Source organism: Triturus cristatus, chromosome 11 (assembly GCF_964204655.1).
Source record: "Triturus cristatus chromosome 11, aTriCri1.1, whole genome shotgun sequence".
Classification (NCBI taxonomy): Eukaryota; Metazoa; Chordata; class Amphibia; order Caudata; family Salamandridae; genus Triturus; species Triturus cristatus.
The window spans coordinates 343,072,202-343,097,559 of NC_140594.1; the positions used below are offsets into that span (position 1 = coordinate 343,072,202).

At 41.5% G+C, this 25,358-nt stretch overlaps 1 protein-coding gene across 3 annotated transcripts in view; it reads left to right on the forward strand.

Moving 5' to 3' along the window:
• RTN4R (reticulon 4 receptor) overlaps window positions 1–25,358 on the forward strand; it is a 767,021-nt gene that overhangs the window by 62,808 nt on the left and 678,855 nt on the right. For all 3 annotated transcript variants that reach the window (XR_014970547.1, XM_085633954.1, XM_085633953.1), the window contains exon 2: window positions 20,511–20,702. The gene's annotated coding sequence lies outside the window, so the exon portion shown is untranslated. The remainder of the gene's footprint in view (window positions 1–20,510; window positions 20,703–25,358) is intronic.

Sequence of the window (25,358 nt, forward strand, 5' to 3'; positions counted from 1 at the left end):
GCCTAATGTGTTCATGCTAAGTGTACCCTTACCAGTAGTTACTGGTTGCTTTCTCTCATGGTGGGTTCTGATGGTTATGGCAGTGGGTCGATTGGCCCTGTAGTGTTTATAATCCCCTGTCAAGTCACAAGTGTCTTGTGGCACAGTGTATATATGTGATGGTGTTCTAATGTGTTTGAGTAATACAAAGGCTATTTTTGATATAACCTTGTGTGGAGTTTCTTTTGTGATGTGCTTAGTGTGTCGCTGCTGTGTGGGTGTGTTGCGCAAACGCTTTACAAATTGCCTCTGGGATAAGCCTGACTGCTCTGCAAAGCTACCAAGGGGGTGAGCAGGGATTATCTTCAGTGTGTAACTCCCTTGCCCTGACTAGAGTGGTGGTTTCTGCCTTACTTAGGCGAATGCCCTAGCCAACTAGAAATCCAATTTCTAACACATGGCTATTAGAGTTCTCTACTTGACTGAATAGAGGGACTCCACAACCAAGAGGACAGAGCACCATATATGTAGTAAAACAATTCTACCCGTGGAAAAAAACAATCAGACATACATAATATTTTCAGACAAATATCCAGAACACTCTTGTTATGTCTCTCAAAGTTTCTTCAATTCTAAGTAGGTACCACATAGATATTACATTTACACAGTCAGCAGTAACATACACCACATTATTGATATAAAATACTCCTAATTAATAAGCCAAAATGCTTTTCTCACACAATTACAAATATACAATATAGAGGCTTCACAACTGCAAATCTCAGTTATAGACCAAATGACCCCCAACACACCTCAATGTGATGCAATATTAAATGAAATAATAACCTAGAGAAAAGAAATGTTGATGTATAAACACTGGTGAATTTAGAAAGGTAGAATACACATAAGAATATTACAATGTTGCTTGCCCACTATATGCATTACAGCAACATGTTTTGTTTTACTTCATTAATCATCTACTGCATTACAGTATCGAGAGGGTCCTGTGTGAAAAAATATACATTGACACGTTTCGGTGGATCTTGTATTAGGTTACTGCCTTTTTCAGGATAGACAACAAATACATAATCTCCCACAAAGGTTTATCAGCTAGACGCTATAAACCTGCATAAAAAAGCAATGCCAATTACTCGACTATACATTTCCAGTGCTGCTTCCCTTATTTAATAGTCACAGTGCAAATAATATTCTAATGGTACCCCAGGTTCTATTGAATATACCAATAGAGGAGGATTATATCCTCTTGAAAAAAAGTGTAGTTTATATTACCAGAAATAAGAAAAGAGAGGAAAAAGTCTCAACAACGGGCACCAGAATACAACCACTTGATGTTATGGAACTTTAAGAGTATGAAATAGAGACATAAATAAATGCATACGGTTAGATGTGGGTATTTAAGTGATCCGGGTTGGGGGCCATTCCGTATATATTTGAGATTTTGAATTGTGAATTCTCTGTATTGTATATTTTTAATTGTGTGGAGAAAGTATTTTTATTTCTTAAATATGGGTATTTGATATCAATAATTTGGTGCATGTTACTCCTGACACTGTGCAAATTTAGTATGTATGTGGTACCTACTTAGAATTGAGAGACGCAAAAAGAGTGTTGTGGATATTTGCCTGAAAGGTTCATGTATGTCTGATTGGTTTTCCCAACAGGATCGTTGTTTTACTACATATTTGAGTTCTCTAGCCAAAACAGGTACTGCCCTATTGTTACAGCTTTTTGCTTGGGACCAGAATTATTCTAACCTCTTAATCAAATTCCTAGGGATGTTCTTCACTTCACCGTGAAGCCTGGACAGCAAAGCTTTGAGGCAAGGACAGGGTCCTGTGAACTGGTGTGAGGGGCTAATTAATTTGTGACCACTAATTTAATGGGTGTTCCAGAGTTCCCGGGCATGAAAGTGAGCTACGTATTTGACCGTTTCCGCTGTCTGGGGCAGGGCCCAATGCTTAAACAATGGAACAGGGTTCCACCCATTTCCTGTATCTCCCACAGAGGCTGGTAATCTTAACAATGTTGACCTACCTTGCATTGCTATTTACAGCCTTTCATGTCTAGGTACCAATCAATTCTTTTGCACTTCTAGTCCATTTGTAAGTTAGAGAAGTTGTAAGAGGGAAGGGGAAAACTAGAGAATTGGCCTGCTGGTTGGACAGACCGCATAATAGAGGTCTTTGCAGAACTTGGATCCAGGAGGTTTCTAACCTTTCTTCTGGAGAAGCCCGTGTCATAACAGTGCTCTCTATGAGAGATAATGTATTCCTACACCAAATCAGTGTGGAAAGCACAATGCTGAATACTGCCCTGGGAGTTACTTACACGGAAACCCAAGTCCTCAAGAACATTGTGAAATCATCAGTAAACATTCACCTTCCTGCAATTGGACAGCTTATAAGACACCTGCAAGAGCGGTCACCTGCTCCAGACTAAGCTCCTGAACCTTTCTACAGCCCCCTACTGCATACCCTGCAAAATCATCATGTTTCTGAAGATACACACAAAGAAAAGACCTGCCTGAATACACACTCACTCTTGCACTGTAGGAAAGTGGTGTCTAAATGGGAAAAACAAAAGTTCAGTGTTAGAAAAAGATTCTCTAGCTGGCATTTGTTTGCACCCTGTTCAAGTAGCGACCCTCACTCTAGTCAGGGTAAGTAATTTACACACCAGGAATAACCCTTTATCATCCCCTTGGTAGCTTGGCACAGAGCAGTCAGGCTTATCCTCCAAGGAAATGTGTAAAATATTTGTACACACACATAGGAACACAATGAAAACACCACAAAACTGCACACCAGTTAAAAAAAATATAAAATAATTATCTAGTTAAAACAAAACTTTAATGACAAACATTCAACATTCACAACTCAAGATATGACTTTTCAAAGGTAGACAAAGTTGCAGTTCTTTCAAAATCAGTGGTTGCTGTTGACCAGGACAAAGTGCCTTAGATGTGTTAAAATTAATAATGATGTGCAGCACAGAGGAGGTGAGGCATCAAAATGGCAGGTGATGCGTCGGTATCTTACTGCTATGCAGGTCAGTGGCGCATTGGCTCTTGGGGACAATGTGTTGTGTAGAGGAGGTGATGTGTCACTGTAGGCAGTAATGCATTGATTCCTTAAAGCGGTGCAGAATCGTTGACACTAATGCCAAGTGACGATACATGGTGCAGCAGAGGTGATACGTTGTTTGCAGGCCAGATACTTCAGATCTTACTGCGGTGCTGTGTTGTTGCTGAAATCGGTGCACAGAGATGGTGTATCAGTTATGCTTCGAAAGTCATGTCGCATTGCATCGATTCCACGGTGGTGGAGCAGGTGCTGAGTCGGAGTCAGATCAGTGCAGCATGGACTTTGGTAATGGGTTGCTCAAGATTCATGCAGCAGTGGTGCTTCAGAAGGCACTGCAGCAAAAAGTTGGGGCCTGTGTTGTAAACTGTGGGATTGCTTCGAGCAGGGTTCAAGCTTCGGTGCCGGCATTGAGTTTTGCGAGTATGTGCCGATTCTGAATGATGCTTGTAGTCGATGCAGTGATTTCTCTCCTTGTTGCACCTAAACTCACTTCCATGGACCCAGGAACTGCATTTGGCACCACTTGGCAAGACGGGGCTCTCAGCAGAGGAGCCCTGGTGCTGGTAGGTGACGTTTGTGATGGCCTTGAGCCTTCTTAACAAGAGGCAAGTTCAGATCAAGTAGCTGGAGAACCTCAGAAAGAGGATGTAGAAAGCAATGTCAAGTCCTTTCACTCTCAGAACAGAAACTGCTAGCAGCAGGCCAGCACAGCAAAGCAAACTGCTAAGTGGCAGTGCCTCCTGAGGCAACACAGCTCTTCTTCCTGGCATAATGTCCTCTGTCCAGAAGTCTTCCGAGTATATGGTGTCAGAGAGCCAATACTTATACCCATTTCAGCCTTTGAAGCAGGCAAAGTTCAAAGGAAATTCTTTGTACTGCGCAAGACCCCACCCTTCCTTGCTCTGGCTCCAGACACACTATACCGGGGTATATACTGCTTTGTGAGGGGGCAGGCACAGCAGTATTCGGGTGCAAGTGTCAACTACTCCCACCACTCTAGCTCAGGAAGACCCATCAGCCTGGTGATGGGCTGTCAGGATATGCAAGGCACACCTCAGCTCCCTTTGTGTGTGACTGTCTAGAGTAAATTCACAAAGCCCAACTGTCATCCAACCCAGACATGTATTCTAGGGACAGGCAGAGGGACAGGTAAGAAAATGCCCGCTTTCTAAAATTGACATTTTCAAACCTGCAATTTAAATACCACATTTATTAAAATATTAGTTTTTAAACTGTGAATCTAGAGACACCAAACTCCAATTTTCTATCTCTTCCCAATTGGAAGATACACTTGTATGATGTTACAAGGCAGCTCTAATGCTAACCTATGGGATAGATGGGCCTTTCTGTAGTAAAAACAAATTTAGCAGTTCTTCACTACCAGGACATGCAAACCTCACAAGTGCATGTCCTACCTATTAAATACACTATTAAATACACTGTACCCTGCCCATGGGGTACTTAGGGCCTACCATAGTGGCACCTTACCTGTAATAAAAGAGAAGATTTGGGCCTGACAATTGGGTACACTTGCCAGGTCAAAATGGCAGTTCAAAATTGCCCAAACAGACACTGCAGTGGCAGGCCTGAGACATGTTTGCAAGGCTATTCATGTTGGTGGCACAATCGGTGCTGCAGGCCCACTAGTAGCATTTGACTTTCAGGCCCTGGACACACCTGGGGCACTGCACTAGGGACTTACTAGTAAATCAAATATGCCAATCATTGAGAAACCAATCATACCATGTTTAACATGAGAGAGCATATGCTCTTTAGCTCTGATCAGCAGTGTAAAGTGGCCAGAGGCCTAAAGCCAACAAAAAGTTAATCAAAAAGCTTGGGGATAACCCTGCAAAAAGGGCCAGGTCCAAAAATCAGTTTTACCTAATCGATGATAAAATCTGTAAATGCATTGCATATAGCTATAGATCAGTTATATCCTACTATCTCAGAATATTTCCCCAATGTTCAATTTGGTCAGTTCCGTCCAAATAGAGCATTACACATGTGCCAATTTTAAAATGTCATGCCCTACATGTTATGCAATTTGTATATAAGGGGGGGCGGAGCTTGCAGAGTTGCACTACGTGGAATCCCGCAGACTTGCATAAAAACTCAGTGGAATTCCACGGAATTCCCCTCCGCCCAAATTATAATGCTAAAACAGGTGTGAAAAGCAAATGCTGCACCTACCATACCTGGAATCTCTCACAGTGTCATGGGAGAGTAACTCAATCGCCTGCCTGCTCCCAGGACCTACGTTCATCACCATGGTGGCATCAGCAGCGGCCACTGGCACTACCCGGAGGTCTGACCTACAGGAAGTACATGGTGGGCTCAGCCCAGGAGCCCACAGAGCGCCTGAGGAAGCCTGGGAGAAACCCAAGCAGCCATGGTGGGGCATGAGCTGCTTACACTGGTGCTCACACTGGTGCTCTGCCTCAGGGCACTAGCAGGTACGTGGAGTCTGGGCGTGTTCGCCTTGCACTGGGGCAAGAAGTGTGAATGCGTCCAGATGGGTGGCTCTGTAAAAAGACCGTATCACCCTGCGTGGTCCCTTCTGCTGGTTAGCGACTACCCTAGAAGACAGTATGTGGATGTAGTATTTACTTTTATTTATTTATTATATAGCGCCAACGTGACTCTAAGGAGTTACAGCAAGCACTTCACAACAGAAGAGACGCCGCTGACGTGTGACTAAGGCTCTCATTACACATTCTGAGGAGCAGCCTGCACCCACTGGAGACGGCCAATTGGAATCAAAAGAAAAGGATCCCAAGTTAATGTCTGGGAGTTTCCATATCCCTCTATGTCGTCAGGTTTCCATTCATGGGCTTCGCTTTCAAATTACCATATTAGGCCATATTAGGTGAATTGAAGCAAACTATGACTATAAAGACATCAAATATCTGGCAACCTCACCTCCAAAGCGGGCCATGTGAGGACGCGGAGTGTTGCAGCAGGAAGAAGAGGGTAGTACTCCTGTCACATTTTTGCAATGTACCTTTACATGTCCCTGCTGTAATCAACCATGTGTCAGTACTAGGGGTGGGCGGTGAACTCAGCTTCGCTGCATTTTAGACCACCTGCAGGCAGTTCAGCAATGCCTCTGCCACTCCTAAGGAGAGAGTGTTCACATAATCCAAGCGCAAGGTGATAAGCACATAGATCACAACTCTCCTAGACTCCAAAGCGAGGAGTGGAAGACATTTCTTCAAAGTGTGGAGCATACCGAAACATTGGCCCACCACTGTAGAAATCTGCGGCTGCATGGATAAGGCGATGTCCAACTTCGACCCTAGGTTTTTAACCACCAAAGATGGAGGAACGGGGTTAGCAGCACAGGAGGCCAGAGTTCATCCCACCAGTTTGGCATGTGTGATCTGTAAGACCCTAGATGAAAACAGTCTTGTTCTCAAATCTCCTTAGGGTGCTACATCTGGAGTTAATCACTGGTCTTCAAAAACCTGCCCACGAAGCTATTCTAGAGTCTAATAAAGTATAAAAGCAACCATTTCCACTTTACCTAGTCCTAAATTGGCAGCAGACTCCACTCAGTCTTGAACAAAAACAATGGTGTGATCTCAAACTATTCCCCAAGTGGGATTACCATCGCAACTGCTCAAAATCAAAATGGAACTTGTAAAGCACACAGCTACTCTATAGAGTTTTCTGGCACTAACGGTTCATCGACCACTGATCTCACATGTGGAACATGAGTTAAGAAACACAATGAAACAGCCAAGTTTTTAAGCCATGTTTGAAAGAGCCTGCATCCTTAGTAGCAGACACGTGCAGGGAAAAGGCAGTCCAGCCCAAAGCTGACAACCTGAGAAGGAGGTACCTCCCCAAAATTATTTCTCTTAGTCTTGAGTACCACTGCCAACAGTGCGTCCGCAGAGCGTAAAGTTCTAGAAGGATGGTAAAGAGAGTCTCTTTGTTAGATAGCTGGGACCTAGGCCATAGAAGGCTCTATGGGCCAACACCAGCCCTATAAACTTCACTTTCTCCCGAATAGGCAGCCAGTGCAGTTCCTTGAGATGGGAATTTACTGAGTTGTTTCTCATGATGTTAAGCAGGATCCGGGCTGCAGCATTCTGCACCAACTGGGGTCTCGAGTTGGTACAGAGGGAGACCCCAGTATAAGGCATTGCCATAGTCCAGACGTGATGTTATGAGGGCATGGACTACCATCTCCTGACATGGAGAGGGAAGCAGGAACAAACATGTCCTCTAGAATCGGAGAAGACTGAAACAGGACCCAACTACACTCTCGCTGCAAACCATTATCAAGTTATTTTCAGTGCTGGCCAATTGTGGCTACTATTACTTTTACCTTTTTAGGGGACCCAAGACTGAAACCAAACTATGCAACTCTCTTATGTGGGAAGCAGCTGCATGGCATCTTTTGGACTGGGCCCTGCAGTCCTGTTGATCTGTGGTGCTCCTAAGATTTTTAGGTCGAGCCTAGACAGCTCTTGCGCTGTCTGGAGGATCTGTTGTATGTACTTTGTGGGATATGGAGATCAGCCCCAGGACTTGTCTGCTTCCGCCTTTGCTTGGGGACTAATATTTCAGTTCAACTGTCTCTATTCTGATATTTTACTGATCTCTACTGTTCGTTTATAGAAAACTGCTTTCTGCTTAGGGATTAGCATTTTTTCTGGCAACTGCCTCTATTTAACTTCCCTGATAGAAAATGACCAGCAGAGGTCAGAAAAATACCAGAACCACTTTAGCATTCCCTAGATTCCAGGCCATGGAAACTTGTCTTCCACGAGCACCCACAGACAATAATATTTTTTTGAAATCTTGTATTTCCAGTGAGAGGACCACTGAAGGTGCTGATTTTATATTAAAAACAGAGCTTTGGACAATACAATTTTCCGCTGATAGACAGTATTTTTCATGTTAAAGAACAGTAGATGTTTCAGCACCCAGGCTAATGTGCCGCATAGATAAATACATAGGTCCCACAGGCGAGACCAATTGAATTGCAAATGCTTGTTACTGCCAGTGATTAAGACTGAGAGCTTTGCAATCCCTATCACAGATAAATAATTTTCCATGTTTAATTCATTACAGCCATTTGGCTGTTGATTGATATATGTATCTTATGCATTTTATAGATATGTGTAAAAGTTTTAGAAATTTAAAATCGAAAAAAAATCCCAAACTAGCGCTGCCCACAGGAATGTGGAACATACAGGATGGCAATTGGAAGCAGAGCCAATCTGTTTCCTAATTCTCAGGAGGCTGAACCCTGACAGGAGAAAGTGTGCCTTTTGCTTGTTAGAAGGCCATGGCAAATATAAGTGCTGGAAAAATCATAACACCATTGCAACACAAGCCTTCGCAGCTTTAAATTAGAAGACACCGTTTTCACTGTTCTCATTCTTGCTTTCAAATATATTTACAGCGGCAGTGGTGTGAAAAAAGAGCGTGCCACTTGAAATAGGTGTAAGTTTTGAGAAATGAGTGGGATCAAAAATGTGTTTGCAGTATCTCATCTAGTGTTTGCTATTTCCCACGGGTGTGCAGGATATGAAACATTTAATTAAACAAACTTTGCATTGGTGCTAACACCAGTGCAAATCCATTTTGGGCTATTTTGCTATTTGTGTAATGCAGGATTTTGAAACGCGTTTGCCCAGTCCACTTTACAAAACGGCTGAAATTCTAGGCCCAATAGGATAATATAGATTGTACAAGCAATGGGGAGCATGATTTTAACAAACCATACATTACTAATCCTTTCTTAAACAAGCATATACAATGCAATCGGTCTCGCCTTTGGGACCTTATATGTATTTAGCTCTGCAGCACATTAGCCTCGGTGCTGAAAACTCTACTGTTCTTTAAAATGGAGGGAAAGTAAGCACCAAACTGCGTGACACATCAGGCATTGGAAAACATGGAGAGAAATATTGCCTTTCAACGGGAAATGGTATAGTCCAATGATCTGTTTTTAATATAAAATTAGAGCCTTCAAAAATATTATTGTCTACGGGTGCTCGTGGAAGACAATTTCTATGGACTGGAATCTAGAGAATGCTAAAGTGAATATGGTATTTTACTGACCTCTGCTGGTCATTTTCTATCAAGACAGTTAAATAGAGGCAGTAGAACAGAATAAAGTCCCTAAGCGGAAGCAGACAAGTCCTAGGGCTGATCTCCAGAGCACACAAACTACATACACATGTAAGTATATACTAAAGTATATACAAGAGGTCTCCAATGCTCGATCTAAAAATGAACTAACTGATTTTAGATTTATTCTGCTACTTATTTAATCAAGCATGGAACAAACTGATGCTGCTTCAAACACTTGTTACACATTTGATCAAGAAAATGTATTTTCTCTACATCATGTTTTGTAAATATGGCAAAAAACAACATCAGTTTCTGCCATTTGTCTCGTGGAAATACTACTTGCTCAAATCGTCATTACTCGGGCCCAAAAACATGGAGTGACTAGGTTTACCCACTATTTTGCCTTGTGCACATTTTCTGGAAGACAGCCCTACGTATATGCGGTACGATTGTGGTATTCCAGACTGGCCCCTTCCATGTAAAACTACATTTGTGAGTGTGGGGTTGGTGGGCAGTGTGTGTGTGTATAATGTGGAAAGTTAGTTTATGCTTTGTGGAATTACTTTGTGCTTCTTGGTAAAGCCGTTTTTGTAGGTGTGCGATCTCCGTGAAGGGGTGAAAAAAGTGGTTGTATGTTTTAAAAAGCCTTTTACATGGAACATGTGTGTGGTATATGAAACTTTCAAGTGCTGCAATCAGCAGCTCTCATTCGATGCAATTGCTGAGTGTTATTTGTAGGTTGAGTGTAGGCGTTGAAAAGTGTATGCTTGAAGTGTACTGTGTGAAGAAATTATTGTGGTACCTGAAATCGATGTGTGGCCTGGTAAACAGGAGAATGGAATGTAAAGCAGAGTTTGCAAGAGCGTTGAATGGCTGGAATGAAAAATAGATGTATGGAGTGTACATTTGGAGTGCGTGTTAATTTGAAGTAAATGTGCGGTATTGACATCGAGACACAACCTGTAAAATGGGTGACTACAAAAGATATGTGTAATTTGTGAATAGAAAGAAGAAAGTCCGGTGTGTAGAGTTTGAGCAGTGTAAAAAAATACTAGTAAAACGTGGTCCAAACAGGTGTACAAAATCTGAGGTGTGTAAAACAAGTGTGTGGTATGTGAAAGTGATAGATGGAATGGGTGATCAGATGTAATAGGTGTGTAATAAGAACAATAATTAGTGTATCCTGTGAAAAATCTTTGAAAGTGATATACATTACGTATGGTATTATTACGACTAACCTCTGAAGTAAAAAAGACTGCTTGTGAACTGCGTACATGGTAGATAGATATGCAAAGGCTTTGCGGCGGGCACCATAGTTTTTCAGCATCTGAAATTGTAGTATTCATCGTACATAACATATGTGTTCGTATAGCATGCATAAGCAGTGGCTGACGGTGACATTTGAAAGTGGTGGGGCGTAAAATGATTGTCATACTTCACCGTAGCGAGCGAGCGTGCCCGAACAACCTAAGTGGGGTTCGGGGGGTCCCCCCCCAAAAACAACAGTTTGAAAAAGAGTGGAAAAATGGTGCATTTTCAAGCAAATTTGAGAAAGCGGGAAGGTTAATAAAGCAATTGTGAAAGTGCAGTTATTACATTATTAAAGAGATGTCATATAACATAGGTAGCTGCTTATTCAGTATAACCACAGAGCTTCATACATAACAGACTTTGAAATATAATACATTTCTGAGTACCTCACAGATGTTTTTTATTTAACAAACAACTAAACAGGTTGCAAACTAGCACCATTCAACATATGCAACTTTTTAGAACGTCGGAGTGAATCATCCTAATACCGCAACAATGCACTGAGGGGGCAGGCATGGTTATATTCTGTATATTCAACAAGTCAACCAGATAGCATTTCAAATTAGTACATTTAGAGCAAGCAAGGAGAAAATGACAAAATGTAAGGATCCGAGTGTACTCCTTTCTACAAGTCGAGTCATTAATCTGCAGTTTTATCATAATATCTCTCTTGAAATATTTTGCACTGCCTTATCACGTATCTTGAAACAGCAAAGCTATCTTCCATGCTCAGTCAGGCCTAAGGCTGTCTAACAACTCTACTAGAAACAGCAAAGCTATCTTCCATGCTCAGGCCTAAGACTGTACAACAACTCTACTATATTAAGAACTATGGCTTTGGGCAGAAGAAACAAGTCTCATTTGCATCTGACTGATCCCACTCTGGCGAGGCACTGTATGTGAGTGGAAAAATATTGGACTGGTAGGAGGCCCAGAGCGATTAGAAGTGGCAAGCATTAAATCATCACCTCTTTGGTTGTTTGAACTGAAATGCTCCTACAGGGGCACGAACAAGTGTGCTCTGTATAGATCTGCTGCTCATAAGCAATAGCAAAGTAGAGAAAAAAACAAGGAACTGGAAGACGACTTGAGCAATTTGCAAACACTGACACATTTGCAAGCATTCTGCCCACTACCTTTCCGTTTTAGTTTGGACAATAAATAGAACACAGGCTAAACAGATACAATTGACTTAGAACAGAAAGAGACATCTCATAGGAGGCACACATACTACAGAGTCAAACCTCAGATAAATCTAATTCTGGCTATATAGCTCAATGGTCCTTGAATTACATATTTAATATTTGGTATATAAAGGCATTCATCCTGCCCACCCTTTGCCCTCTCCCTTTACTGTACTCCAGTAGATGCTAAAAACGTGTTTTTTTCCTAAAATGTTAAATGAGGGGTAAGAGTATGCCTTCCAGTGAGACTTCTGAGTCAGCTGTTGGGACTGGCACTCCTGAACACGCTAAACCAAGTTGGGTGAGAAGCATTAAGAGCAGCTCTGCAAAAACAAATCTATGGATCAGAATCAAAACTCGCCCGCCTTACAGAAATGCAACTAAGACTCACAAATCGTGGTCACTTGTTACAGAGGACTGTGTGTTCCGGACCGCGGTACAGCGTGTGGATTCAAGAATCACAAGTCATTCAATGCACGCCTGAAACGGAAAGCAAAAGGCTTTGAAAAGGAAAACAAGCTGTAATATTCCAAACCTTACATTTGAATCTAAAACACAACAAGCTGCAAATTACGAGGGCCGGCCAGACGCTGGGTGGGAAGGCATTAGGAGCGTGCGTGCTTTTAAAATATTACCACGTTAAATTCAGCGAGTCAAGTAACTGTAGGGATTCTGCATCCATCAGCATCCCGAGGCCTAACTGAGGCAGGCTTATACGCAGACAATTGGGCCCCTGACACACTCACATCATTCATGCCATGCACACGCACTGTACACAGTCACTGACTGTTTGTGTTAAAAACTTACGTTATCTAATGAGGAAGTGTGTAGACCGACTCACTCGACTGACTGTGTAGACAAGACACACCGGTGGGTGGCACGAGGTCTACAGTCTGTGAGTGTGAGGTACGATGATGACGACCCTCGTGACTGACTCATCGTGTTTCAGTGGCGCACCAGGCGCGGTGACATGCCGAGAGCATAGAGGAAATGGCCAATCACCACTGCATGGCTTCACATAAGCCACAGTGTGATTGGCCATACAACTGCGGCACTGGGCAGTGCAGCCCTCCACCCATGCGCGGCACCATCCTGCAGGCTGCGTGGTGTCTCAGCCAATCCTGGCACTGCATTAGCAGTGCCACTGCACCAGGATTGGCTAAGAGCAGGGTTACTGCCTGCCCATAATGAGACCCGGTCCCTCAGCAGTCTGAGTCACTATAGGGGAGGAGGAGGGAAGGTACTACTGCGTGTGCGCATGCGCGGGCCAGTCATAAAAATGACTAGCCCAAAAATTGACACGCGCACACTGCTGCTGTGCTATTTCTGCTGCGATGTCACTCACTGCCGCAACCCCGCCCCCACACCCTTCCTCGGTGTCCGATTCAGTCGGGCTTGTCCCGGTAGAGCTCTCTGAGCTAGAGTGTTGCCGCAGACTGCGAGTGCGCTCTGATTATTTATTTTGAATCCTAAATTGAATGTTAGCATGACGGTCGTCCATGTGGCTAGTGGGGCAACGCCCCCAATGGACGCATCGCCACTGTGCATAAGTAGTACGGAAACGGGTTGTAAAGTAGTGGTGGGTGGTGCATGAAATGACCTGCGATGTGTTAAGTGCACAAGGTGTCATATGAAATTGATGTTTCATATGGTGCTCTAAAGAACGTTGACATGAATCCAATCGGGCACTTAGCTGCAGAATTCTACATTTGTCAGGCAGGTGATCTCAAGAAGTGTGTAAAATGTCACAATGCTCGCCCAAAGTCTTGAGTTCGTCCCAGTGGAATGTTCATGGTCATCCTGTACCTCAAAGTGAGAGGTGATTGGTCTCATTAGGTTTATTTAAAGGGTAGACGGCCTATTAGAAGAACCCTGTTTCAGATTCTTCCTGAATATTGGCAAGCAGTGGAGAGTGCTGTGTTTTGGGCCGATTGGCTACACAAGTTGCCTCTCTGAGCCATGACGTTTCTCCCTGTGTTTGCGCCATTTGAGAACTTCTCTGAAATCAGGCTTGGAGCCTCTGGATCCTCTAGGGCAACTGATGCAGTGCAAGGCTGGTCTTTATAGATTCCATAGATATTCTGAGAAGGACCATATAAAACGTTCATTGTCAACAGAATTTTGGCATACTTCTGTCCACAGTTTGCTTATATTTGTATTTTATTTCTATCTATACTGTTGTATATTTGGTATTTGTTTAACACAAACTAGTCAAAAAGCAACATAGCTCTGTACAGGGTTATGAAAAATCGGGTCAGAGGATTCCAAGCTGTGCTTAATTTGAGGCGGTGGTTCCCGGTGCTCAGCACTTAATTGTGAACACAGGCACTTATAACAGTCTGCCACATGGTTTGTTCTTCAATTTAGAGATGAGAAAAACAAGTTATTTATTAATTCAATATATATTAAAATGCCTAATACCTGTTGGCCAAACCATTCTTGTAGCTTTGGGGACTTGGAATAGTCCGAAAAATCACACTTGTAGGTGCGTGATGGTTATTGGTTGTGTTGATATTGTCATTGGCAGCGCTGGCAGGGGCAATGGAAGATGTAGTAGGTTTGTCTGGGCAAGATACGTTTCATCTGATTTTTTTCTGGAAGAAATTCCGATTCTGCACTGGTTTATCGAAAGGTGTATATCAGTTTATTTACACTCTATTCGTAAGAGTGGGTGAGAGGAAAAGGAAGAAAAAAACAACACAGCCAACACGTGTTTTGCCCCCTTTACATGGCCATCCGGCCTGGGGCTTCCTCACGGCTGTACATACATAGTTTTGTAAAGCGAGTATAGTAACAATCGGTTAATGTCGTGAACATGTAAAAGGGAAGTGGGGAGGGCAAGTGGGTGGGGTTTTTTTGGAAGAGAAGAAGAAAGAGAAAGAAAGAAAGAGAAAAAGGTTTAGGAGGGGAAGACACACAATTGACAATGGTGTGTTAGTATTGGGATGGTCAAGGAAACGAGGAATGATCATTCGGGTGGGAGAGGTATGAGTAGGTGGTCGGATAGTGAGTTGTAAGAGAGAAGAGAGTGAGCGGTAAGCGCTTGTCTGCCTCTAGCATGACACTATCGCGACACTGTCCAATTCAGTCAATAGAAGTTCTAAGCACAATCTAGCACCATTCTTTTTCGCTTGCAACAAGGTGGCAAGATCAAGACATCCTTTTCATTTTTCCATTATTTAGTCACCTCCGCCCTTGATTGATTACTTATGAGCACTCTTTTCTCAATTCATCACCGCTGCCTCATCTCACAACTTAACCCACCTATAAGCAATGCGGCATTTGAGTGACACCGCTCCTAAAATTATGCTCATTATAGACTTTAGCCACATCCACAACTAGGCTGATCGCGTATGAGCACACTCATAAACCACCGTCGCTACAATACGGAATTAATCTCACATCAACGAAACTCACTTGAAAACTTTATCAGCTTGCCCATTTGCCACCTTATACGTTTTCTCTATGACCATCACAAACACGGCATGGTTCACCTCTTTGCCGATTGACAAATAAGTTTTACTTATTAACTGTCGCTTCCTTCTCTCCTCTAAATTTTGGGACCTCGCTGCACCGGATGCCCAACAATATATCACTGTAAATATCAATTTCCTTTATCTCTCCACACTGATTGTATTATTTTGCACAAATGTTAAAATCTATACCTTGTCCTCATTACTCCGTATTTGTTTTCATTATGACAAATACACATGCTCTACTGTATTGCCCAAAACCTACTTAATATTCCCATGCGATACGTTGTATGCTTTGGCCTTGTTTACGAACTTTTCGCTACTTCGAATTGCTTACGCGCGCATACTTATACTCTCACGCAAATCGTGTTTTTATATACCAATTCTCGTCTTCTCACGTATGCTATAACCGTATGACATTTACCTCTCTTCAATGATGTTGCTTATGCTTCGATTATGTTTCACAATTATGTATCTGGCAACCATGCGTTAAATCGCCCCATTTTCTTCCGCTCACCATTTATTACCCACTTCCACTGTGACCTACCTTGATTGCGTGACTTTGTGCTAAATGTTGGTATGACGTTTTTACACTACACTACAATAATGTTTCATGTAACCATCCATGAAATCTTTGTGTATATTACACAATACAATGCAAATGTATGCTATTTATTATGATTCGAATATATATATATGCTGAATTGAAATATCACTTTTTTCTACTATCTAAAACCCCACCTCCTCTTGATCCCCAACTCACCTTTCTAAAATGTGGCACTTCCACTTCCCGCTCACTCTCTTCTCTCTTACAACTCTCTATCCGACCACCTACTCATACCTCTCCCACCCGAATGATCATTCCTCGTTTCTTTGACCATCCTAATACTAACACACCATTGTCAACTGTGCGTCTTCCCCTCCTAAACCTTTTTCTCTTTCTTTCTTTCTCTTTCCTCTTCTCAAAAAACCCCGCCCCACTTGCCCTCCCCACTTTCCTTTTACATGTTCACAACATTAACCGATTGTTACTATACTCGCTTTACAAAACTATGTATTTACAGCCCTGAGGAAGCCCCAGGCCGGATGGCCATGTAAAGGGGGCGAAACACGTGTTGGCTGTGTTGTTTTTTTCTTCCTTTTCCTCTCACCCACTCTTACGAATAGAGTGCAAATAAACTGATATACACCTTTCGATAAACCAGTGCAGAATCGGAATTTCTTCCAGAAAAAATCAGATGAAACGAATCTTGCCCAGACAAACCTACTGAATCTTGCTTAAACTAGGGGCTAGGGGTTTCTTCCCCCTGTCAAGGGCAAGAACCAGAACAAGAAGAACCTACGCTTAATATCTGGCTAGTAAGGGATTGGGACCTCTTCACCCCTCACTTCCCAAACACCAATGGAAGATGTAAGCTGCAGTGGTCTCCTCACGAGCCAAGCCAACCAAAAGTTACTGCGCCGCATCTGTAACAATGAGAGTGTTTGCTTTTATTGGGCCAGAGATCCCAGCCCCATCCCTACTTTCAAACTGGGACTGAAGTGTCCTTTTTAGCACTGCACTCTAAAGATAGTGAGGGGTCCAAGGCTGATTCAGCGATGTGCTTTGGGCAATAATCTCAGAATGCAGCAACATAACAAAAGACACTCAGTCGATCAATGTCCTGTCAGTGCTTTTTCTTTTAAAAAGAAGTGCTCTAATACACAATTAAATACTCTGCACAATATCACACAGATGTACAAAATGGCAGGTGGAAAACCTATGGCAGCAGCCTCTAATTTACCGCACAATTTATAGGTCGATGGGAAAGAAGAAATTACGTTCTCCAGGTGTACTGAAAATCTTCTTTATTGATGAAGATCCACAGAGGCCTTCCAAGTCGGAAAAAATGTTACACAAGTTATAGACACTATCTGTGGTTCACAAGGCTGTAATTACTCAAGCAATCAGAAAGTACTTGTAATAAGTATTTTTTCAAATGTGTACATTCAACACTTGTGCATTCAAAATATGCATAAATGCATCAACATATATGAAAAAACATTCATCGCCATCAGCAAGACCACAGGGTGCCATCTGTCACATCATAATACGGTGGGCAGGAGACCACCAGCTCAGCATTTATCTTGTGACCACTGCCGCGGGCAGTACAGGGGCAAGACCACCAAACCTGTAATCAGGCCTATAATTGCCAAAGCAATAAGAACCATAGAAAGAAGTAGACAGTAAACAAAATTGTAATAAAAAAAAACAAAGAATACTTGTAAAAAAAAAAAAAAGGTTATGAATTCAGTGCCACCCCCAAGTGATCACACAGTAAAGAAACAAGAATGATGACTGATGTTGTGTGTATATGCAGAGCAAACTACTGGGGTCCAAATAAGATTCCTGGGCTCAAGCTTATGAATCCATAGTATAGACTCTTAAGTTTTGGGAGTAAACCTAGTCTGTTTGCTGAAGTGTCAACAATGTTTCAAACTATAAATTAGTTATAAGGTCACCATCAGGACAAAGAAACAATAGGAAGGTGAAAAGAGTACTTGTGTTAGCACCCCGGTGCGAGTGCTCGGGAAAGATGGGCAGTGGCTTTTTACAAATTGCCTGTTATTCAGGTGAGGGCTACTAGTCACCCATGGAAGGAGAGAACTGTCAATACATTATGGAAGTCTCATCCTGGTGGTATGTGTGTCACTGTCCAGGCTTGAGCCTAAAATGATGGAGAATTCTGTATATTCGGATCGGCCCAGGAAAATTATAGAAGCTCTTGTTGTGAAAAGAGCCAGAGATCTGCCTACTCTGCCTTTACACCTCATGGGAACATCCTGCCAGTGCTTGTCTAGTAGGTGCAGGTGTATACCTTATACATTTTCTATCCCCAGGCCCTTCCTCTGCCAAGAGAAGGCTATGCTTCTTGCACGGTCTTTTTATTCAATGTGAAGCTTTGAATGGTGAGCTGGCCCTACAAAATAGTTAACTAGTCTAGCTGGGTAACTTAAAGCATGAATCCCATTAAAGATGCATCAGGAAAATGTACCCAATTTTATGTGCATAAACAAACTCACATTAAGTAAATCTGACACTCAATTTGACAGGAAAAGACTTGTCTTTCCTATTTTATGTCAATCAATAGATAATTTTAGGCATGTTTTTCCAACGTGTAAAAACAGTTTAAATACTATAGGTCAAAAATAAGGGGAGTGTTTTCTGGATCCCAATTGAATTACAGGGCCTGAGCAGGGTGGGTCTAATTTAATCCAGATCCCATTCACCTCAAGGCTGCTTGTGAGCAGATGCCAGGCTGAGACAGGCAAGCAATTCTTTCCTGTCTCTTCACGTGTACATGCATGTTTGAACACGTCACACATAACCTGCTCTGAGCCCTTTACCTGTGCTGTACACAGCAGCTGACCTTAGTTTAAGAGTGGGACACTGACAGTTGTAGCTCATATGCATTTTAGCAGAATCTTATTCTGTATGATACTTCATCAGGGGGACTTAGTCGCATCAATGGTTTAAAAACAATGATCCAAAAGCAAAAAAGTGTTCGGGTTTCATGGACCAGAATTTGTTTTCCTTCATGCAGCTAAGGCACAGATGCAGTGAACGAGTAATTTGAGAGGTAACTGGGTTCTGAGAGCAGACTGTAGTTGTATACATTTATCCATACCTCAGTGAGCAAGGCTTTAATCTTATATCCTCATCAGATGTTTAAGCTGTTTTTATGTATGTATAATACAGTAGATTCTGCAATCCCTAGCGATGTCAGAACTCTACTGTAATAAGTTATTACAGCTGAGTTCGGACATTAAAATGCCTGCTGCCAGAACCAGCAGCTGAGGTGGAAGGCAGGTCAGGTCACAAGCATAATTAAAGCAGCTGTGTAAAGGAACTAAAAACAAAGCTCTGCTTTTCTTTCTTCAGTACTTCGGAGACAAGCAGAAAGAACATGTTTATTTTTTGTACTCCTTAGATAATTACAGAAAAGACAAAGTTAGAATCTTTCTGCATTTTTCTACAAATTTGAGCTATTGCAGTCCTTTTAAACTGACATGTATTGAACTGTTGATAATATATTTTTGCAACAGTTTTTAATGTGTTTAATTTTACACTTAAAGTTGTATTTTCATTCTTCATGTTTGCAAATCTTCTCTCTTTTATATGAAAGAGTTGCTCATCAAGGTTGTAATTGTTTTCGGGGAAAGTTAATGGTGTTTCCATGTTTTAATGGTGTAAAGTACCCCCTGGGCTAATGTGATGAGGATATTGCAAGTCACCTCGGAGTTCCATAACCTTATAAAGGAATTCAGTTTTCAGCCTTGTTCCACTATATGATTATGGAACTCCTCTTGACTCACAGTATCCTTATAATGTACGGCAAGAGGTACTTTATCCCTTCTATGAGGAATCCACTGTTTTTAAATCACTCATTTACTTCTTTGGGTTTAGTACCATGATATCAACATTTATTAAATAAGTTAGAAATTATCCCTTCTATTTATTTTTATGCATAATGCATTTAACTGTATTCTTTTTTAAGCTAATGCTCTGATGTCATAACAGGGGTTATAGGATTATACCTCTTTAAATTTACACATTCTTGCAGCCTAGTTTTTAATCCTTTGATGTTTTTCAGTTTTTGGAAGTACCTATAGATATACTTTAACAGTAATCCCACTGAGACAGAATGAAGGCTCTCGCAGCTTTACTCAAAAAGTGAATCAAAGGAGAGCGAGAATCCTCTATAACATCATTAGTTATAATGTGTTGTTGAAGATGACTGTGTAGAACTGAGAGTATATGAGACCTCAAAATAAAAAAGGATACCCAGACGTTTTGTAATTGAGTTGGGTTATATGTCTCTTCCAAACAAAGAAATTCAAACTAATGTACCCCTATCAGTGTATAGATCGCTGACTTGTAAAGATGCATATGTAAAGCAAGTTCTGATTCATCCGACACTGGATGCTCGACAACATTCTGTGGTGTTTTTGTGATTCTCCTGTTATTTCTGCAATGACATATGCATTTGTTTGTCATTCATGCACTTTTGTGAATGTACCTGGTAGTGTCAAGTGATCTCAGCTAGTGTTTGCACCTAAGCTGTGAGAGTATATGGTAATATAAAATTATTGCAGCTAGTGGTTGAATGGAAGTTCTAAGAAGCGCTAATGATAGATATGTACACTCTGGGGCTCTCCACTTAATTGCATTTTTGTGGAGGGTGTTAAGGAGAGAATCCTAGCTTGCTGCAGTTTGTCAGACAGGAACAAGTGAATCTTTTCTGAAGATTGGTTACTTACTCTGAACAAAATTCCAAACTGCTCAGTAGTAGTTCATGATTAACTATGTCATGTGTCACCAACAGGTCAAGGTGGATGAAGAATACAGGAAGTGGAATTATCAAAGGCTGCCAGAAGATTCTCTCTTATGTTGATCAACGTTGTCTCTGAACTTGCTTGTGGTCTGATCCCTGACTGACAATTGTAAAGCAGCTGAAGAGATTTTGCAAAACTTTGGTGTTTCTTTTATGACCGATACCTCTGCAATTCTTTCCACGGTAAGGGAAATTGAATGTAGAATGATAGAAGAGATATGAGTGATAGCTGTAACAAGTGGTAATAATTGCATGCTTACATTCTTTAGGAATTGTCAGGTGAGCATTCAAAATATCTGTTAAATCTAGTAGAGAAATGTTTGAACATTTGGATGCTTCCTCACTGGTTCCAAGGCAGTTTTGTTAGTCTAAATAAATAACAATTAGCCAATGAAGAGCATGACGTTTTTTCATTACACTGATTTGAGTTTTAAAATGTAATTTTTATTGTTGATAAATGCTTACATGCCTTCAAAGTGTTCAGATGTGTAAAAAAGAACAGACAAAGAGAGTATAATATTCAGTTACCTCCTTGCACAATCTGAACAATTATTTTGTTTCATTTAAGCTGAAACCAATACGTTTTGAGTAGAGAGCTTTTTTGCTCTCACCACCTCTTTCATAAACTCAAATGCATTGGGAAGCAGTATTTACCCAATGGGGCCATGGTTTTTATTCAGTTGAGTTTAAGTTCTCAGTCCTCTGTTTTTAGGTCGAGCCTGGGCAGCGCATGCGCTGCTCTGGAGGCATTCTGTATTCGAGTATGGGGTTGAAGCTCCGTCCACTCTCCACTTATATTTTTCATTGGCTTGTGTCATTGTCTTTTGTAAATGCTAGCTTCTGATTCGTTAATAGGTTTGTTAGTCCCTCCTTGGTACGGCCTTGTCTTCATTTGTAACCTCCAATGAGGACTGGCCCTTTTACTTCTGTTGTTACATGGTATGTCTTATTTAGTCTATAAGCACTATTTTCTTTAATGAGTTTCTCCTACTGTAGGCATGACATGCTTTCCTGCAACATTCAGCGTTCCATGTGTGTTTTCACTTTCCAAGCAGCCCGGGACAATGACTGCCGCTTCGTTGAAATGAAATAGTTCTTGCAGTTACAAGAGTTTCAGCTATTGGCATTGTAAATGACAATGCCTTTTATTTATGTGTTATTAACAAAACAGATATGTAAAAGGCATTGTCATTTACAATGCAAATAGCTTAAACTCTTGCAAATGTGAGACCTATTGCATTGCAAATGCTTGTTTGTTTTTGCTAGTGCCATCCTAAGCCATTTTATTTGCCAAATGACCTGGTTCAATTGTCGTTATGATGGATAGTTCTATCGGGTTAGTAAAGCATGTGATATTTCAATGGAAATTCTCAATAAATCGGGTTAAGCTGTGCTCTAATGATAAGACGGGTGTAAAATCGGACCACATCGGGCATGACATAGGAACTGATGCATAATTTGTGTAATGGGTCTGTAAAGTGAGTGTGTGTGTTGTGCAAAATGGGTATGTGCTGTGTGGCACAGGCCTGTCTTCCCCACGTTGTGTGTGCTGTTTGGAAAGGTTGCCTATCACATAAAAGGAGGGTTCTTGTACTAAAAGACATATATTACATAAAATATGTGTTTTACTATGGTAAGTGAACAATGCATGTGAAACGGATGTCTTTTATAACATGTCTAGGGTTAGGTGAGACAATTGAGTGGATCTGAAAAGATCCATTTTACATATGACAACCTTATTGTCTTTGATTGAAATATTAGTTCAGAATTCCCAATCCTGAATCGGGGTGCAGGTCACCTAGAAATTAAGGTCCAATGAATATTGAGAGACCCCTTTGATAGAACCATCTGACATTATTGGATCTTTTGTTGAAAGTAGGTGTGAAAATGGTTAGGGAGAGCTGCAAACAGACACAAAAACGTTATATCCACGCCAGATAAGCCTATATACTTACAGGAGAAATGTGACAGTATTTTTATGGTAAGAAAGGCCCCTGTTAACAGCTCCAGGCCCTTATGGAATGCAGTTGATGGCTGTTTCAATTCACATAATCCTCCCTGAGTCTATTCATTTTGAGTTCATGCCCCTTTGTGGGTTTCCGGGGTGACACCAGTAATCCTGGTTGTTCTCACCCCGCGCCCACCTCTCCCCACCCTCTTTCTTGATCCATGCCTCATACACAGGACCTTCTCACCAAAGAATACTTATATTTGATGCCCTCTTTTATTACAACATCCGCTCTAGTATAATTCGCCTACAAATTAGATACATAGTAAGAGAAGTTTTCCCCTTAGCATGATGTGGAGTTGTTACCAATATTGTTGCCTGTTTTCAGAACCTTATGAATTGGCTTTTTGACTTGAAATTCTTTCCCAGCATCTGTTTGCTTTAGCATATTTATCCTTTCATGGCAGTATGAAGAAGTTACTCTTATGAACTTGTTACATTATGATTCTTTTAGTCAAATAAGTAAAAGGAGATGAATTCAGGAGAAGTGAATGTGCACTTCACATGTTTCTCAAATCAATTCTGTGTATTGACAACCAATGACCAGTCACCGTCGTTTCCTAGCGATATTCCTGTGCACAGGAGTAAGGCTTGGAATACAGAGATTAGCTTTCTCTGCACTGGCGTATAAGGGTATCTAATGTGAGAAAAAAAGAACCTAGACTACACTTCCACAAGGAACTATGCATTTCTATGTGATTGAGTCCACTTCCATGACTCCTGTGGTGTGCTCAAGCTCTTACATGAACCACTATATACGTAAACATTGGTCTATTTTCGTATTGCTAGGGCCTTAGTACATCTTTAATACAGTGATGTTTTTGATTATTTATGCATACTATTATTGGGAAACGGGATTCAAAACAAAGCTTTTACCACATTGTACCTTTACCATGCATGTTTTTTGTAGGGGTGGACGGAATTTGCGTAGTCGCGCCTACGCAAAGATCCGCGAAACGGTAAAAAATCTCCGCGAGCACGCAGAAATTCCGCAAACATGCGGAATTGCTTGTTCGCGATGCTTTTTTCCTGTTCACGAACGCTGTTTGCATGCTCGGGGGGGAAATATCTTGCGAACACGCATTTTGAGAACGCGAACAAGCAAAAAATTTCGCGAAGCCTCAGAACACAGAATTTTGGGCACTTCTGCGTTCTCCGCGGAACGCGAAATTACCCAAATTCCGCAAGCGGAACGGAATTTACCGCCCAGGCCTAGTTTTTAGAATGCATGTGCTTTTACAATGTATACCTTTACCACACATTTACGGTAAGTTCAGGGGTGAAGGGGGTCTCCCCCACAAATACATTGTTTATATACATATAAATGTGTATATATATGAACAATGCGTGGTAAAGGCATACATTGTAAAAGCTTATGCGTTGTAAAAAAATGTGTGGTAAAGGCAAGCGGAGTATTTCCCTGCGTCATACAACCACAATTATTTACACTAAGATAAACATATACACTGCCTTATTAGATATTGTTGTCCACGTCGGATATCACTACGAACCTGCAATAGGAACAAGAAATTACTTCTCGACTGTAACAGCGTTTTACAGTTCAGTACTGGTGTCACAATGCTTGCGGCTAGAGCCCGAACGAACGTAGTTAAAGGCAACACGTGGACACCACTGCCCTTAAAAACGTAATTGATCACTTAATTTTAGAATCCCTTCAAGTTATTGCCTTTTCATGACCTCTATGTGCCAAAGAAATATTTATCACTCTCTGTTTATTTAGCACAGAGCTTGAAACTAGTGCTGGAAGGCAGGAATATATCTCCACATGTTGCAACACGGGTTGCTGGTGTTAACCCAAGCATATGTTAAATGCCGAAAACGTTTACTTAGTCTAACTGTCCAAAATACATTATAGGAAGGGGTTGGCACTCTATTTTTACAGCTTTTAAATTAAATCAGAGCATGGAATACAGTGTTCTTTTCTTTCTTCACTTTATTTAATTAGTTTTTTTTGTAAAAGTTCTACAATAATATATATGGTTGTGTGTTTTTTTTCTTTTTTTTGAAGATGAAGTCCAACATGCAAAATAGCCTTCCTTTCTTTGTGAGCAAGCTATGGTTCTATGCAAACTCTTTCAGCTGATGTCATTCTGAAGCGGATGCTCGTGCAGATGATGCATCTCCTCTTTCTGCAGCATCCACTTTATTAACCTTTGGGGACCATTTCTGTAGTTGTATATAACCCATCTGTCCCAAATGAATAGGGTCGCCCTGGGTTATTTATGTAAATAAAAAGGTTTAATGTCAAGAAACAACTTTCATAGACCGAGATTAGCAGAGTAAGTGCTTTAGTCATCACACCCCAGCTGGGCCAACTTCCCACCAAGGAATCTTGACACACAATAGATACGTGTTCTACAATAGAATGACATGAGCCGCGTGTTCTATCCATGTATGTATTCTATTTATTTATTTATTTATTTATTTTTGCAGTTTTATATAGTGCATACTGGACCCTAATGTATCAGAGGCTTCACATGAGCACCAGTTGCATTACAGGCGGACACATTCATTTTTAGGCACGGGGAAATTAAGTGATTTGCCCAGAATCACAGGATGTTTGAGCCTCCCGCCAGACTCGAACCTGGTTCCCCAGCTTCAAGGTCGGCCGCTCTAGCCGCTAAGCCACATGCTCTATCCTCCATTCTGTTACTTAATCCACCAGGAAGGGTGGGACATCACAGTGGGCCTGGCTCTTTTAGCTTGAGAATTATCTGGCTTACAGGCAACACATCCTGCATGCGAACATTTCGAAACTAAACACAAAGTAAAACTCTAGAACTTTCCTAAACTTTCCAGGGAGTGGAAAA